Genomic DNA, 14,254 nt, shown 5'->3' with positions numbered 1-14,254 from the left:
TCTAAGTATCTTGCTCCCTGGGAGGCTGTGCTTGTTCATGGGTGCCACGTGAGCTGTTTGGTCAGAGTGACTTGGTTTTTTTCCTGGCCCCTGGTTGACTCCCTGGCAAGAGAAAAAAGGAAGTAGGAGAAATGAAGCTGTTTCAGGAAGGCAGATGATGGTGAGGAGACACGTGGGGGATGGGGGTGTGGCAGAGGTGGTGTTTCTTGAGCTTTGGTGAACTGGCGAGAGCGCCGTGCCTCCAATAGGCTTCTGCAAATGTGAGGCCCCGCGTAGGGGCTGAGCGGCGAGCTGGCAGAACTGGAACGCACACGTGGTGTGCAGCAGCCCGCTGTGCCCTGAGCTGCCTGCCGCCGGCTCAGAGACTGTCCCCGGACCCCCTGGGTCTCGTCCCTGGCCTGCACAGCACACAGCCCGGGGCCAGCTGTCCTCTTCTCTTTCTGAGCCTGCCTTGACGGGCGCCTCGTGGGAGAGAAAGACCAGGAGTGCAGGTGCTGCCACTTGGTTTCAGGGCAGGAGAGGATTCCCGGGCTCGGCCCAGCCTCTGGCTTCTCCGTCCGTCCTCGCTGTGGCCACCATGCGGTAGCTGAGCCGGCAGCCGCTGCCCACTTCCACCTCCCATAGAGGCAGAACTCTTTGTCGCGGGCCTGCTGGTCCTCTCCCTGAAGAGAGACCATGTGAGGCAGGTGTGGCTCTGGGGGACCCCAGGACCCCTGGGGCCTCTCCTACCTCGGGACGCCTGCAGGACCCGCTGCCGTCACCTCCTCTGCCACGCTGGCCCCTCGGCCCAGCGACCCCAGGTTCTGGCTGTGGCTGATGCAGGGGCCTCGGTGACCTTATCAGACAGGCTGGCTTCAGATGGCATCCCTGTGCTGTGGGAAAGGCGAGGGCCAAGCCTGTGACTTCCCCGTAGACCACCCGAGACGTCTCTCCTGGGTGTCAACAGGTACCCGCTGGCTTCATTCATGAGTTTCAGCCATTAACTTACATGTCTGGTCATTACCCTTTGTCTTCAGACAGCTCTCTTCTCTGAGTAATAAGGGCAACAGCTTCCCTTTCGGGGCCTGCTGTCCCAGGCTTTGTCGGTCAGCCCCTCCCTGCACTGGATGAGCAAACAGAGACCCCGGTGGTGAAATGACTTACCCACTGTCACCTGGCATCCAGGTGCCAGCGTTCAAGGGTGTTGGGCTTCCAAGTTCAGGTTTTTGCTGCCCCGTGTATTTTCGCTCTTCGCGGATCAGCCGTGGAGCTGACGTGGGCCTGTGCACCTGGTGCGGCTGCTCTGATGCCTCCAGAACACCCCTTGGGAACCCCAGCCCCGTGGCCAGCTTCCCTGAAACACCCAGACGCAGGTACGGGCAAGGCTCCCCCTTGGCTCGGGGGTCGAGTCCTTCCCTGTCCCGCGTCTCCTTTCTCTGCCGTGAAGGATGCCCTGAGGATCCGTGCCCCCTGCCTGCCCCCTCCCACACGGCTTCGCTCACCTCACATCCTTGGCATCTTCTGAGACACCAGCCTTCCCCGGAGACACGGGCAGGAGCGGCTCCTGTCAGCCGCGCGGGGCCTGCGCTGACCGCTGTGCGTGTGCACGTCCGACGGCCTTGCCGCTGGAGCTCGGAGCGTCCCTGCACAGAGGAGGTGGGGGAGCCGGCCTGCCCGAGCGCTGAACCCCCAGCCCCGGGTGGCCCGGCACTGCCCCATCTTCATGTCCAAATCCTACTGTCCCTCGAGGCCCCGAGGCCCTTGCTCCCCAGAAGCCCACCAGCCAGCTCCCACCTGGGCGAAGCGCCGCATCCTTCCCGGCTCCAGGGCCGCCTTCTCCCCGCCTGCTCGGTGCCTCCGGAGGCATTTGGGGAAGGAATGGGGGAGTCTGCCTTTACCTTCCCACAGGATGTTGGTGATGACCTTCCTTTCCTGGGACACAAATCGTTTCCTGGGAACAAATGACCTGAATTAGTAAAAAGGAAAGAGTGAGAATTTTTTCATAACACTCCTGGTGGGTCGAGCACAGAGCCTTGTAAGGGTCTGTGTGTTCACCACCCCAGGCCTCCACATACACAGGCAGCCTGGGAGTCTCATCTGAAGCACGATGGCTGATTGTAATCCAGCAGGGTGGTTTGGGGGTGACGTGAGATCCGTTAGCTAAATATCTAGCCCGTGACTGGCTTCTAACCTGTGCTCAGAAGGAACAGAAATCAGCTACGGTATTGAGGGATTATCAATAATGTGCTGAGCCTTTGCTTTTCTATCTTTGATCGTCACAGCCTCCCTTGGAGGGCATTGTGTCCTTGCCCCAGCCTTACAGGTGACCCTGGGACTTGAAAGAGTCCCACCACCCGCCCGGGGATAGGACCTGAGAGCCGTGTCCTACCCCCGGCCCGAGCTGCAAACCCTGGCCCGGCCTCTCTGCCCTCTCAGTGAATGTTTACACTTCTCTTCCGTCCTCCCACTCCTTGCACTAAGGGAAGAGGACGTTAATTTTTAAACTGCCCAATTCAACAAACGCTTCCCGATTTGCTGTCGGTCAGGCCCCGGGCTGGGCGCCCCGATGTAGCTTGCTGGACCACGGGTCCATTTCGCCCTGCTGCTCGCCCAGGACCAATCAGGGAGGCCAGTCCAGGTAGAGAATTCCATTTATCCACCTGTGGTAGACAGATGTGTGCTTGTGTTTTGATGCTTGGCTGTTGATTTTTGTTTGATTGTTTTTTATTAATAGTAAAATAATAAAATCGAGGGGAAGGTACGAAGAATTTACATCCTCTCACAGAACCCCTCTTACCGTCAACCTCCACACAGGTGTGGTGCATTTGTTACAATCGATGAGCCCATATCCATGCATTATTATTAACTAAAGTCCATTGTTTACATTAGGGTTCACTCTTGGCATTGTTCATTCTATGGATTTGAACAAATGTATAATGACATGTATCCATCATTACAGTATCATGTAGAATAGTTCCTCCTCCCCCATAACCCCAGGCAACTGCTGATCTTTTTACGGTCTCCATAGTTTTGCCTTTTCCAGGATGCTATATAGTTGGAAGCATACAGTGTGTAGCCTTTTCAGACTGGCTTCTTTCACTTAGTGATATACATTTAAGTTTCCTTCATGTCTTTTCATGGCCTGATAACTCGTTTCTTTTTAGTGTTGAGTAACATTCCATTGTCTGGATGTACCACAGTTTATTTATCCATTCAACCGCTGAAGGACATCTTGGTTGCTTCCGTGTCTTGTTTTTTTATTTTTGCCAGTTGTCACTGGGGTCAGAAGAGCCATTAAGCCCTGGTAAGTTCTGTACTTCTTCTGGGCATTATTGTTTCTTTTCCCGTTAAGATCCCTTTCCTGATAGGCTGTCCTCACTGATCTTTTTTTGACTCATTACAGCTAGAAGAAGAGTCACCTTACACGTTTCACGCTGCTAAAGGTACCTTCATGGCTGTGTTCTTGTCCCACTGGAAACGGTTACTCTGAGGCCAGAGTTTGGGGAATGGCCCCCACGTGCCAATTCCTGCCGGGGGGTTCTGGGTCTGCCCTTCAGTCAGCAAGCCGTATGCAGCTGCTCTAGGAAAGTGCTGTTTTATATAAACGTGGCAGTTTCCTTTGTATGGTAATTGATGTTTTTAAATCCCAGATAATCTGGGCCTGAACAGGGGCGTTGCTTGTGGGGTCTTTGGGCTTGAAGGTGGCCAGCGGGACAGAGCCACTGTAACGTGGAGAAGCTCATCCCCTGACCAACCCCGCTCCAGGTGGTTCCGGAGCCTCCTTCCTTTCTTTGGGCACGTCTCTGTGCAGGGACCTTACCAGACCCTGACGGGCAGTACTGGAGAGGCTGGCGGGCACTGTGTTCATTTTACACGGGAGGAAACAAACAGAGGCCGCTGAAGCTGGTGGTGGCGTGTAGCCAGGAGTCCTCACGCCATCACGACTGATTTGCTCTCTAGAGCAGCCTACGTTTAAGCTATATTTATGTAGGATTCACTAGCCCTTTCCCAAAAAAGCCCAGAAGGGAATTATCATCTTCTTCTGAAATTTACTTATTTTAAATAAATCACGTAATTTAAAAATAGGCCTAAATCGTCACTTTTCATTCCACATCATGTAGTGGCTGACAAGGCGGCCTCCACGCATACTTAGCTGCCCTCACCTGCTGCACATTTGACCTTTTGGCTAGTTACCGAATGGGCAGGGGTCCTCCATCCTGAGCAGGGCGCGGGGAGGGCAGCAGGAGGAACCCTGGGCCGCTCTGGGTCCAGATGCACTTTGTTATTTAGACTAGGACGTCTGGGGTGCCCTGGGAACCTACTTTTGAGCTACGTCCTTCTCACTCCAGGCTGACTCCCCTGGAGCCAAACCCGAGGTTAGGGGGGCCACTGGGGCCAGTTGTCACACATTCTTGGTTGGCGACGTCATCTGTGAGGGGAGGGGCGCCTGAGCCTAGGCATTGCTCAAGTTTCCCAGAATACCTTTGGAAATCCCGGGAACAGGTGTTTTTGTGACTTCATCAGTGGCGGGGCTCCGCGCTTTGTGGGAGGACACTTGCTGTCTGCTGAACCCTGCCATCCATCGTGGTGCTGGCCCGCTGTACCGGTTGCCTCTGCCTGCGGTCGCGCCTCTTCTCCAGGACCTGACACATCCCAAAGGCAGTTGCAGCAGGGTTTTAGTTTTAATTAATAACACAATTACTGGAATATATGTGTATAGTGTCTCAAGGTGACTTTTGAAGAGCTGCAGTCATTTAAATGTGTCTATTGGGGAAGGTTCCTTCAAAAACAGCGCTTCCAAAAAAAAATAAAAACAAGCAAAAAGAACCCCAGCGCTCCCTGCACCGTCATCTTCGGCCAGTGCATCTTGTGGTCCTTTCTAGAGAGACCACTTGGGTGAGGCCCCCGTGACAAATTAGCCATTGCCCTGCGACCCCCCTCACCTGTAGGACTTGGGGGGACGGGAGGAACAATGGCGGTCATGTTTTGGAATATTTTTAGCACATTGATCCTAGTTAATTATTGGCGCCGCCTCGCGAAGGGGACTTAGTTACACAGGAGACGATCAAATGCAGTCAAGCAAGCGCGCTCACTGAGGCCGGAGATGGGGGGGGGGACAGGCGCCTGCCTGCAGGGCATCAGGAGGGTGGTACCATCTGACCCACGCAGCTGGGGCTCTGATGACAGAGCAAGGGCACCCAGGACTGCAGGGCCCGTCGGGTCAAAGCAGACGTCACTCTTGTGATGCGAGTAACCAAGGTGTGTGTGTGCGTTTGTCCTGGGTCAGACAGCAGCCCGGGAGCCCGGCCGTGGAGGGTGCCTTGTGCAGCCTGGGACACCTCGCAGAGGAAGAGCTGTCCTGGGGCCAGGCTGCTGCGGGCACCTGTCACTCAAATATAAACAAAGTCAAGAAAAAGCACTCAGTGACCATTTCCCTCCCTCCTCTCTCAGTGTGACCGGATTTGCTGGTTCATGAAATTCTGTAATAGATGATTATTTCCCTGCACCTGCACTTTTTTTTGGGAGAATAGAAGTAGAAAATGGAAATTTCCACACGTAGCTGTTGGAAGCAGCTCCGAAAGCCACGAGAGCCACAGGAGAAGGGGCCCTTGGACCTCGGTCTGTGTTCTGATGGCCCGGGGGCATCTCTGTGACCCTGGGTGTCTCCCTGTACAAATAGGAGTAAAGCAGCGTGTCCCGCCGGCCCTGGCCCACGCTCTAGACGCTGCAGCGTGTACTCCGTGCATTGGCAGACCGTCCTCACGGTGCCCTCCTTCCGTGCCCGTGCCCTCTGTTCTGGGGCCTGGCGTGCGGTCTCCGAAGGGGCAGGTTCCAGCAGGTTCCTGGAGGTTTCGGGGGTGTGCTCCAGCTCTGGCCGGCGACACGTCCCGCCCGGTAGAGGAGGTGCAAGCCAGCTCTTGTTCTCCGAGGTCACCTCTCTGCTGCCCTTTCCCTCTGTTGTCCCCAAGTACTACGTTCAGGCTGGGAGAGGTGACCGAACCCTGCACGACTTCACTGTCCCCTGTTCCCTGTGGGGAGGACACGCTGGTGGGCCTTGGGGACGTCTGCAGGCCTTGTGCTCAGGGCGCTGGCTTTGGACCCATTCCCACCATACCTCTGGACACCCTGTGCCTCGTGGCAGTGCCATTGACCCGCTCCCTGCCTCTGAACATGTGTGTCTGTGGACAGCACCGACACCTGGGTGAGGGCCCCAAGGACAGAGGGCCGGCGCTGAGATCAGAACCCGGGATGTGGTTCGCCCGCCTCTGGCGATGACCAGTGTGTGTCTGGGGGTGTCTCACGGGGGTTTGTGTCGGCATCTTTGAGCCTCTCATTTGAAATCGCTTACAGTTGTACACGAAGAAGGACATTTCTAATCAAGTTGCTGGTTTTATTTTTGTGTAGCTACTTCTGGAGGATAGGTTTCATATTTAAAAAAAACCGGTTCTCCTTTTACATTTTTAGCAGCAGGATGGAAATAATCAACTAGACATTTGAGTCCCCAGCTTCACGTTTTAATTTGTAAAGGTAAACTCCAGTTGCACCCTGTGCTTTGTTTTTTCTCTAGTAAAGCTATTTATTTTGAGCAGGGATGCAGGAAGTGCCTGCTTCCCATTTTCCTTCAAGTACAGAAATAGCTCCTGGGATGCCCTCTGGTTACCTCTGGGTGCAGCCAGCACAGTTCATTTTTGTGTGTTTCTAGGCATTTTGACTCGGGCCTTCGCACGTGCCCTGTGTATCACTGCACCTTTCAACTCCTGAGTCCCCCAGGAACTTCCGGAGCTGGCAGGCCTCCCTTCTGTTCTAACAGAGCTGAGCACTGGCTCTGGGCTGTCAGCCTCCCCTTCCCCTGCTCAGACCATCTTTAGGATAAACTCACAATGGCTTCTTTTTGGAGGGTAGGAGGTAGACTGTCTGAGTGCCTCATACAGGCTATGAAGTTAGAAATTCTGATTCCAGAGTCTTTATCTAAAACCTTTTGTCCTTTTAGAGGTTTTCTCCTTTACGTTTTTTTTTTTAAACATTTTTAAAAATATTAATTAATTAATTTCTTTTTGGCTGCGTTGGGTGTTTGTTGCTGCGTGCGGGCTTTCTCTAGTTGTGTCGAGCGGGGACCACTCTTCATTGCGGTGCGCGGGCTTCTCATTGCGGTGGCTTCTGTTGTTGCGGAGCACGGGCACTAGGCGTGTGGGCTTCAGTAGTTGCGGCACGTGGGCTCAGTAGTTGTGGCTCGCGGGCTCTAGAACGCAGGCTCAGTAGTTGTGGTGCACGGGCTTAGTTGCTCCACGGCATGTGGAATCTTCCTGGACCAGAGATTGAACCCGTGTCCCCTGCATTGGCAGGTGGATTCTTAACCACTGTGCCACCAGGGAAGTCCCTCCTTTACTTTTAATAAGTATTTTTCGGGGGAGTTGCCCGGCCGAAGGAGGCCCGTTGGAAGCTTAGCGGTGCCCAGCGAGGGCGGAGGGCCTGGTCCGGCAGACGAGGCAGCAGAAAGGGACTTGTGGGCATTTGAGGGAAGAACTAGCAGGTAGGATTGGCATCCTGCTTAGTTGGGGACAGGGTTGCCGCAGTTCTTAGGCTTCCCGTTTGGGATTCTGGGTGGAGAGTGACACCATTAGCAGGATTTTGTAAACGTGGATGGAGATTTAGCTTCATCAGGGTGAACTCCTGTGGGTTTAGTGGGACATATTTATGTGGACGCTCAGAGTAAGCTAGCTGGCCCTATGCAGCCTAATGCCAAATTAAAAAATTTTTCTACTAAGATTTGAGGATAAGTTACAAGCTATTAAAATTTGTCATTTTTTCCTTTTCTTGTCAGCCAAAGGGCAAGTGGCAAAAACCACACTATTCATTGTAGTATTCTTAGACACTTTCAACAAAATATTTTGGGGGAAATTTCCTTGGTATCCCCCTTCATGGCATGTACTATTTCCATCCTTTAAAAACTGTTGTTTCTGTTTGTGCCTTCTCTTCCTTTCCTCTTTGTGACAAGAAGGAGGGAGTTAAAAAGTCATGGGGGTGGTGTCATTATCATTTCTAAGCTCTTCTCTTAAAAAAAGCAAAAGCACACACGGTATTTGTCCTGGATTTTTGGTGCAGCTCCTGGTTCTGTTTCTCCTGGCTCCACCCACCTTGTACAACACAGAGTTGCTGTTATTTAGGCTGGTCTGGTTGAGCTGTTCAGGCCTGGGAGAGGGGGTCGTTATTCCTGTGTTGCTGTTTGCAGATGTCCCAGCCATGCAGGTGTCCCTGTAAAGTGAGAGAGAAGGCAGGAGCTTGGAGGCTGGTGCTGGGGGGAGGGGGGAAGGGAGGAGCTTGCTGGGGGCAGAGGGGAGGGGGGAGGGGGAGTGGAAGGGTTTGGTCGGGGGAGAGGGAAGGAGAGGGCCTTGCTGGGGGTGGGGAGGGGGGAGGGGGAGTGGAAGGGTTTGGTGGGGGAGAGGGGAGGGGAGGAGCTTGCTGGGGGCATAGGGGAGGAGGGAGGGGGAGAGGAGGGGCTTGGTGGGGGAGAGGGGAGGGGAGGGGCTTGCTGGGGGTGGGGAGGGGAGGGGGAGAGGAGGGGCTTGGTGGGGGGGAGGGGAGGGGCTTGTTGGGAAGAGAGGGGAGGGGAGGTCTTGAGGGGAGGAGGGGCTTGGTCGGGGAGCAGGCACGTCTGTCTTATCTGCGGGTCTCCTGAAGAAGGAGCCTCTGGTCTGGCCTTGGAGTAGGGGCGTGGCTAGGCAGGAAGCGAGAGGTGGGCTTCCTCAGCAGAGGAGCCAGCCTGAGACGCCTCAGGGGGTGAGGTGACCTTGGGCCTGTGTCCGTGGAGAAGGGGAGGTGGGGCCGAGTGGAGCGGCGGTGCGGGGTCCCATGCTGTGCGGGTCCGTGAGCTCCAGGGAGGCCGGGCTGCTGTGTGCTGCCTGCCCACCGCGGGCAGTGATTTTCTTTCTCTCTCTTCGGCACCCCACCCCCGGGATGGGGGGGAACAGGAAGGACCGATAAGGCTTAATTGCATTGGTGGGGCGGTGTGTTCTCATGGGGATTAGACAGGTTAAATTGGGCTTTAACGCACAGTGGGAGAACAGTTTCCTGAGGAATGTGAACCTAATAAGGGATTCCAGGGTCACGCCTGATAAAGTTAAGGAAAAGTGCTTGAAGGAAGCAAATAAGTTAATCAAGCCTTGAAGGTCGGCATTTTGGGAGCCATCCCTTTGCATGGATTCTGTTGTGCTTTGGAGGTTTGTGTTGGACCTCTCGCTGGAGCTCCCCTACCCCAGATGCTCCGAGACCCCAGAGGAGCATTTACAGGCCACCTGCCCAAATCTGCCTGGAGGACCTTGTGAGAATGGCCTGTGTGGCCCTCTCAGGCCTTTGATGGTGGATGTTATGGGCTGAATGTGTGCCCAACCCCCAAAGGCATAGGTAGGAGCACCAACCCCCAGAATGAGATCGCAAGGGGGGCCCTAACCCTATACAACTGGTGTCCTTACAAGAAGAGATCACACAGGGGCTTCCCTGGTGGTGCAGTGGTTAAGAATCCACCTGCCAATGCAGGAGACACGGGTTTGAGCCCTCGTCCGGGAAGATCCCACATGCCGCGGAGCAGCTAAGCCCATGCGCCACTACTACTGAAGCCCGCGCTCTAGAGCCCACGTGCCACAACTACTGAGCCCGCGTGCCACAACTACTGAAGCCCATGCGCCTAGAGCCTGTGCTCCACAGCAAGAGAAGCCACCACAATGAGAAGCCCGCGCACCACAACGAAGAGTAGCCCCCGCTCACTGCAACTAGAGAAAGCCTGCGCGCAGCAAAGAAGACCCAATGCGGCCAACAATAAAAAATAAATAAGTAAATAAATTTATTTTAAAAAAAAGAGATCACACAGAGGGGAGACCAGGTGAGGAGAAAAGGTGGCTTCCACACGCCAAAGAGAGAGGAATCTTGAGAAACCAGCCCTGCCAACACCTTGGTTTCCGACCTCCAGCCTCCGGAACTGTGAGGAAATACATTTCTGTTGTGTTAAGCTGCCCAGGCTGTGGTATTAGTTACGGCATCCTGAGCCCACTAAGACAGCTGATATTTAAGCAGACGTGCTCTCTCTCAGAATGTGAGCACTAGGGCAGAGGGGGGCTTTCCTCTTCTCATTATTCTACCCCTCCTATTTATAATAAATGGGATAATAGAAATAATTGAACTTTTATCTTTACTCAACCATCTGTGATGCGCACATAAAACACCTTGCTACTTTATTGATCAGTATCATAAAATGCAAAAAGTAAAAGCTGTACATAATACAAGATGAAGGTGATGATAAAGTTTCTGTCCCTTGAGGAAAGGCCCCACCCTCTTCCCAGCAGGCTGCTGCTCTGTGCAGAGATGAGGGAAGTGTCACCCTCCCCCCCCATTAGTGTGACGTCCCCGTGGCCAGTGTGTCCGTGTCCGTTCCTCCAGCTCCTGGCTCAGAGCGTGAGATGGAGAAGATGACCTGTGACTTAGGCTGATGTGGGAAAGAAAGTGCTTCAGTCTTGGTCTCCCTGTGAGTTTCCTTTGCAAAGAATCACCTTTGCAAAGATAAAACAGAGGAAAACTTTACTGCAGATTTTGCACAGTCTGTGTTAGAATTCAAATCACTGTGCTGAAGCGATTTTATTTAATGATGAAGTGTGTGCGCAGAGCGATGCCTTTACACTTGACGTAGCTCAGCGGACCGCCTGGCATTCCACCTGCGAGCAAGTCGGCTCACCCTGTCTTCTCCCTGTTTGCTCGTTTCGCACTTCCGTGATGGAGGATCATTCTGCCTTTGCACGTGTGTGCAGTTACCGAATGCACTTTGATAAGTGTTGGCTGCTGCTGTTGAGCTTATCCACCCTTCCAAGATCCTGGCGTGAATCGGATCTGCTCGGGCCGGCTTGATGCCAAACTGGAGGGATTCAGCTGTGGGCAGAGTTAAATAAATGGCAGGAGGAGAGACCAAGCGGGGGGACTTTTGTGGTAGTGGCTGAACATGTGGTACGTGCCACACGCTCCAGGGCACTGATGTCTGGGCTTCTGTGGAGCTCATTCACAGGACTCAGCATGATTTGGATTCCCGACGGTTCAAGAGGTGGTACTCTTGATTCATCTCTACTCTGTGCGCGCAGTGATAGGCAGGGCACCAGTGAAGCATGCGTGTTTTTGGAGAAGCTGGTGAGAAAATGTCACTATCTGTATGGCTTTGTCCAAAGTAAGATTTAATAAGAAGCAATGACGACAAAGCTGAGCTCACTGTTTCGTGGTACTCGGGAGAAGGAGAGCAAATCTCCGTAAGGCACGCGGAGACCTGAGCTGTAGTCTCTCTCCAGGACTAATCTCCAGAAGCAAGGAGAGGTGCCCCCGCGGGCTGTCAGAGGCGGCCTCACCCCTCCGGAGAAAGAGCCTCGCCGCAGACAAAGCACCATGGTTCCCCCCGGGAAGTGAAGTGCAGGGCTGGGCTTCTGTAGTGTGTACACACACGTACACACACACGCACACTCACACACTCAGTTACACAGACACGCGGTCACGTAGACACACACAACGCTCACACTCACCTTCTACCCTCCCTCCCCCTCACGCGCGCTCACCCACACTTCCATCGCCCAGGGGCACAGTCACTTCTGGTGCGGGGCGCCCTCGTCCCTCCTCTGTGCTGCTCAGCGGTCCACCCGCTGGCTTCGGGACAGGTTGCTGATACCAGCAGGCAGCAGGCGCCACGTCGCCAGGTGCGCTGGGCACAGCCCTGTTTGTTTGTGGTTGCCCCTGGTAACGGTGACTCGGCCCCACCTGGAGCCGAGACAGGCCAGGCCTCTGGGGCCTCCTCTGGGGCTACCTTAGTCACTAGTGGGCACTGGCTCTGCCTCCTGCCCTGTCCCTCCCACATCCTCTGTCCCCCCCCTGCTCCCGGGCTCCTTCCGGTGGGAAAGGGGATCCGTTTGTATCTGGAGAGGAATGTGGAGTTTGACCTCTGTGGCCGCCACGTCTCCTCCCTGGAAGGATCCGTGGCCCAGCGTCTCTGGGACTCAGCGCCCCGGGGCACTCACGGTACGCTCACCAGCTACCCGGGTTGTGCGGGCCGGGGAGAAGGACCTTCAGGGGCCCTGGCCCTGTTGTGACTGAGCTGCAGGCATCCCCGGGGGGCTGCCCTGCTGGAGGTGACGCAGCCCTGTGCTCGTCCCGCTGCCGCTGGCTCAGGACACCTCACAGAGCAGGCAAGGGGCTCGGCGAGGCGGGGGGCACTGCCAGATCCCTCTGAAAAAACGTGCTGGCCATGCCCTCAGGGAGTTGTGGGCTTGCTTGGTTTTCAGCTCCATCAGTGGGATGGGACTGGCCCTGCAGTGGCCGAATGCTAAGGCAGCACCAGCTCCTTCACGCTGAGGATGACCAAGGTCACCTGCAAATGACCCAGCACCACAGTCTTTCCTTTTGTCAAACGAAAATAGCAGAAGACCCAGACAGCCCTGTGAGGGGTGCGATCAGAGGACGCCCCGGAGATGGGGAGAGAAAGCAGGTGAGCCTGCACCGCCGTCGCTGACCCGACCTGAACCCGGGACGGCGGCCCTCGGCATTGTTACCTGGTGGCCCCGTCCCGAGGACGTGCAGCTCCCGAGGGGGAGAGCAGGCAGGGCCTGCAGATCCGAGGGGCGGAGGGGAGCCTGCAGCCACGTGGGCTCCAGCTGGGGACGGAGCCCCTCCGGAGAAGCCGTGCGCTTCTGTCTCTCTGGCCGGGCTGCGCAGCGCTCGCGTCCCCTGATGCCGGGCAGAGTGGCCCACGTGGGAACGTGCTGTGTCCTGACCGTGACTGCTCCGCGGTTCTGCCAGACCGTGGCCCGCTGCCTCCCTCTTTCTCGTTTGAAGGGAGGAAATAGGAAGTGTACCGGAAGAGTCTCATCTGTTTGCATGGAGTTCCCATCCTGGGATTTTGGTTTGAAGGGACACGTGTCAGTGTGTCCACTTGATGATGGTCTTTCCTAAAGTAGGTGTTTGCAGTTCTTGATGCAAACGTTAGTTTCCTCTGTACGGACAGGTTGCTTCCCCCACCCCGGACCATCCCTTTTGCTCTGAGTTGGTACTTCTTATGCATTTTCATTTGCAAATTCATTCTAACTCAAGGTCCTTCCTCAGACATTTGCTGTCTGCATTTCACAGCAGTGTGTGTAGAAACAGACAGCAGGGCTTGTAATCGATTCCCTGGACGAGAGGCTCTTTTCTGGCAGGAATGCGGAGAGTTGCTGCTTGACATTCGCGCCCCTGGACTGGGGAGCCCGCTTACCGCACCCCACGCCGCAGCTCGCTTCCTGATGAAGAGTACAGTTTATGCAGTTTGTGCTAGTCAGTGTCTCCTTCCTGAGGACTTGTCCGTTTTTCTTACTAATGTATCGCCGTGAAGGACAGCGAGTGCCTGGCAAGAGAAGGCACTCAGGATAAATGAGAAGATCGGGGTGCGGATGGCACTGCTCGTAGTGACGTCAGCCATAGATGGGGCTTATCGTGGTGGTCCCGGGAGGTGGGATTGGGAGAGCCCCAGAGCACAGAGCTCGCTCTCGTTTTCTGGAGGACATTCTGGGGCCACGCCGGGTGGTCGGTGTCATTGCACTTCACGTGGCTCTAGGGGACATGGGAAGTGTGGGACACGCCTGGCTTCTGGACTGTCTTCCTAGTGGTTGCTGTTTTTAAAACTCAGGTGTCTGCTGTTGCATAGGGCTTTTGCTTTGTTCTCTTAACCAGCACATCTTCCAGACAATGAATGAAAAACAATTCATGGACTTTATTTTTTAGGCCAGTATTAGATTGACAGAAAAATTAGACAAGTAGTATAGAGAGTTAACCTATACCCATTTTCCTCCCTCATAATTTCCCCTATTATTAATATCTTGCATTAGTGTGGTGCGTTTGTTATACTTGATGAGCCAATATTGATACATTATTAACCAAAGTCCGTAATTTACATGGTGCTATACATTCTAGGATTTGAACAAATGTATAGTGACATACATCCACCATTCCAGTACCACAAAGAACAGTTTTTCTGCCCTAAAGCTTCTCCGTGCTCCACCTTCTCATCCCTCTCCCAATACCTGGCATCCACTGATCTTTTTAGTGTCCCCGTAGTTTGCCTTTTCCAGAATGTCACAGAGTTGGAATCATACAGTATGCCGCCTTTTCAGATTGGCTTCTTTCATTTCGCAAATAGGTATCTAAGGTTCTTCCATATCTTTTCATGGCCTGTCAGCTCACTTCCTTTTATCGCTGGATCAGTATTCCATTGCGTGGAGTACAG

General features: G+C 54.4%; 1 protein-coding gene across 5 annotated transcripts in view; it reads left to right on the top strand.

Annotated features, from left to right (window-relative positions):
- Positions 1 to 14,254, top strand: part of TNS3 (tensin 3) — a 238,611-nt gene that overhangs the window by 64,323 nt on the left and 160,034 nt on the right. The window contains exon 1 of one of the 5 annotated variants that reach the window (XM_007187681.3): positions 12,466 to 12,484. The exons of the other annotated variants lie outside the window; for them this stretch is intronic. The gene's annotated coding sequence lies outside the window, so the exon portion shown is untranslated. Of the gene's footprint in view, positions 1 to 12,465; positions 12,485 to 14,254 lie in introns of those variants that run through there. 5 annotated transcript variants of the gene reach the window in all.

The sequence above is a fragment of the Balaenoptera acutorostrata genome, chromosome 7 (genome assembly GCF_949987535.1).
Source record: "Balaenoptera acutorostrata chromosome 7, mBalAcu1.1, whole genome shotgun sequence".
Classification (NCBI taxonomy): Eukaryota; Metazoa; Chordata; class Mammalia; order Artiodactyla; family Balaenopteridae; genus Balaenoptera; species Balaenoptera acutorostrata.
The sequence above is the reverse complement of the archived record's forward strand: the minus strand, read 5'-3'. Positions and strand labels throughout refer to the sequence as shown.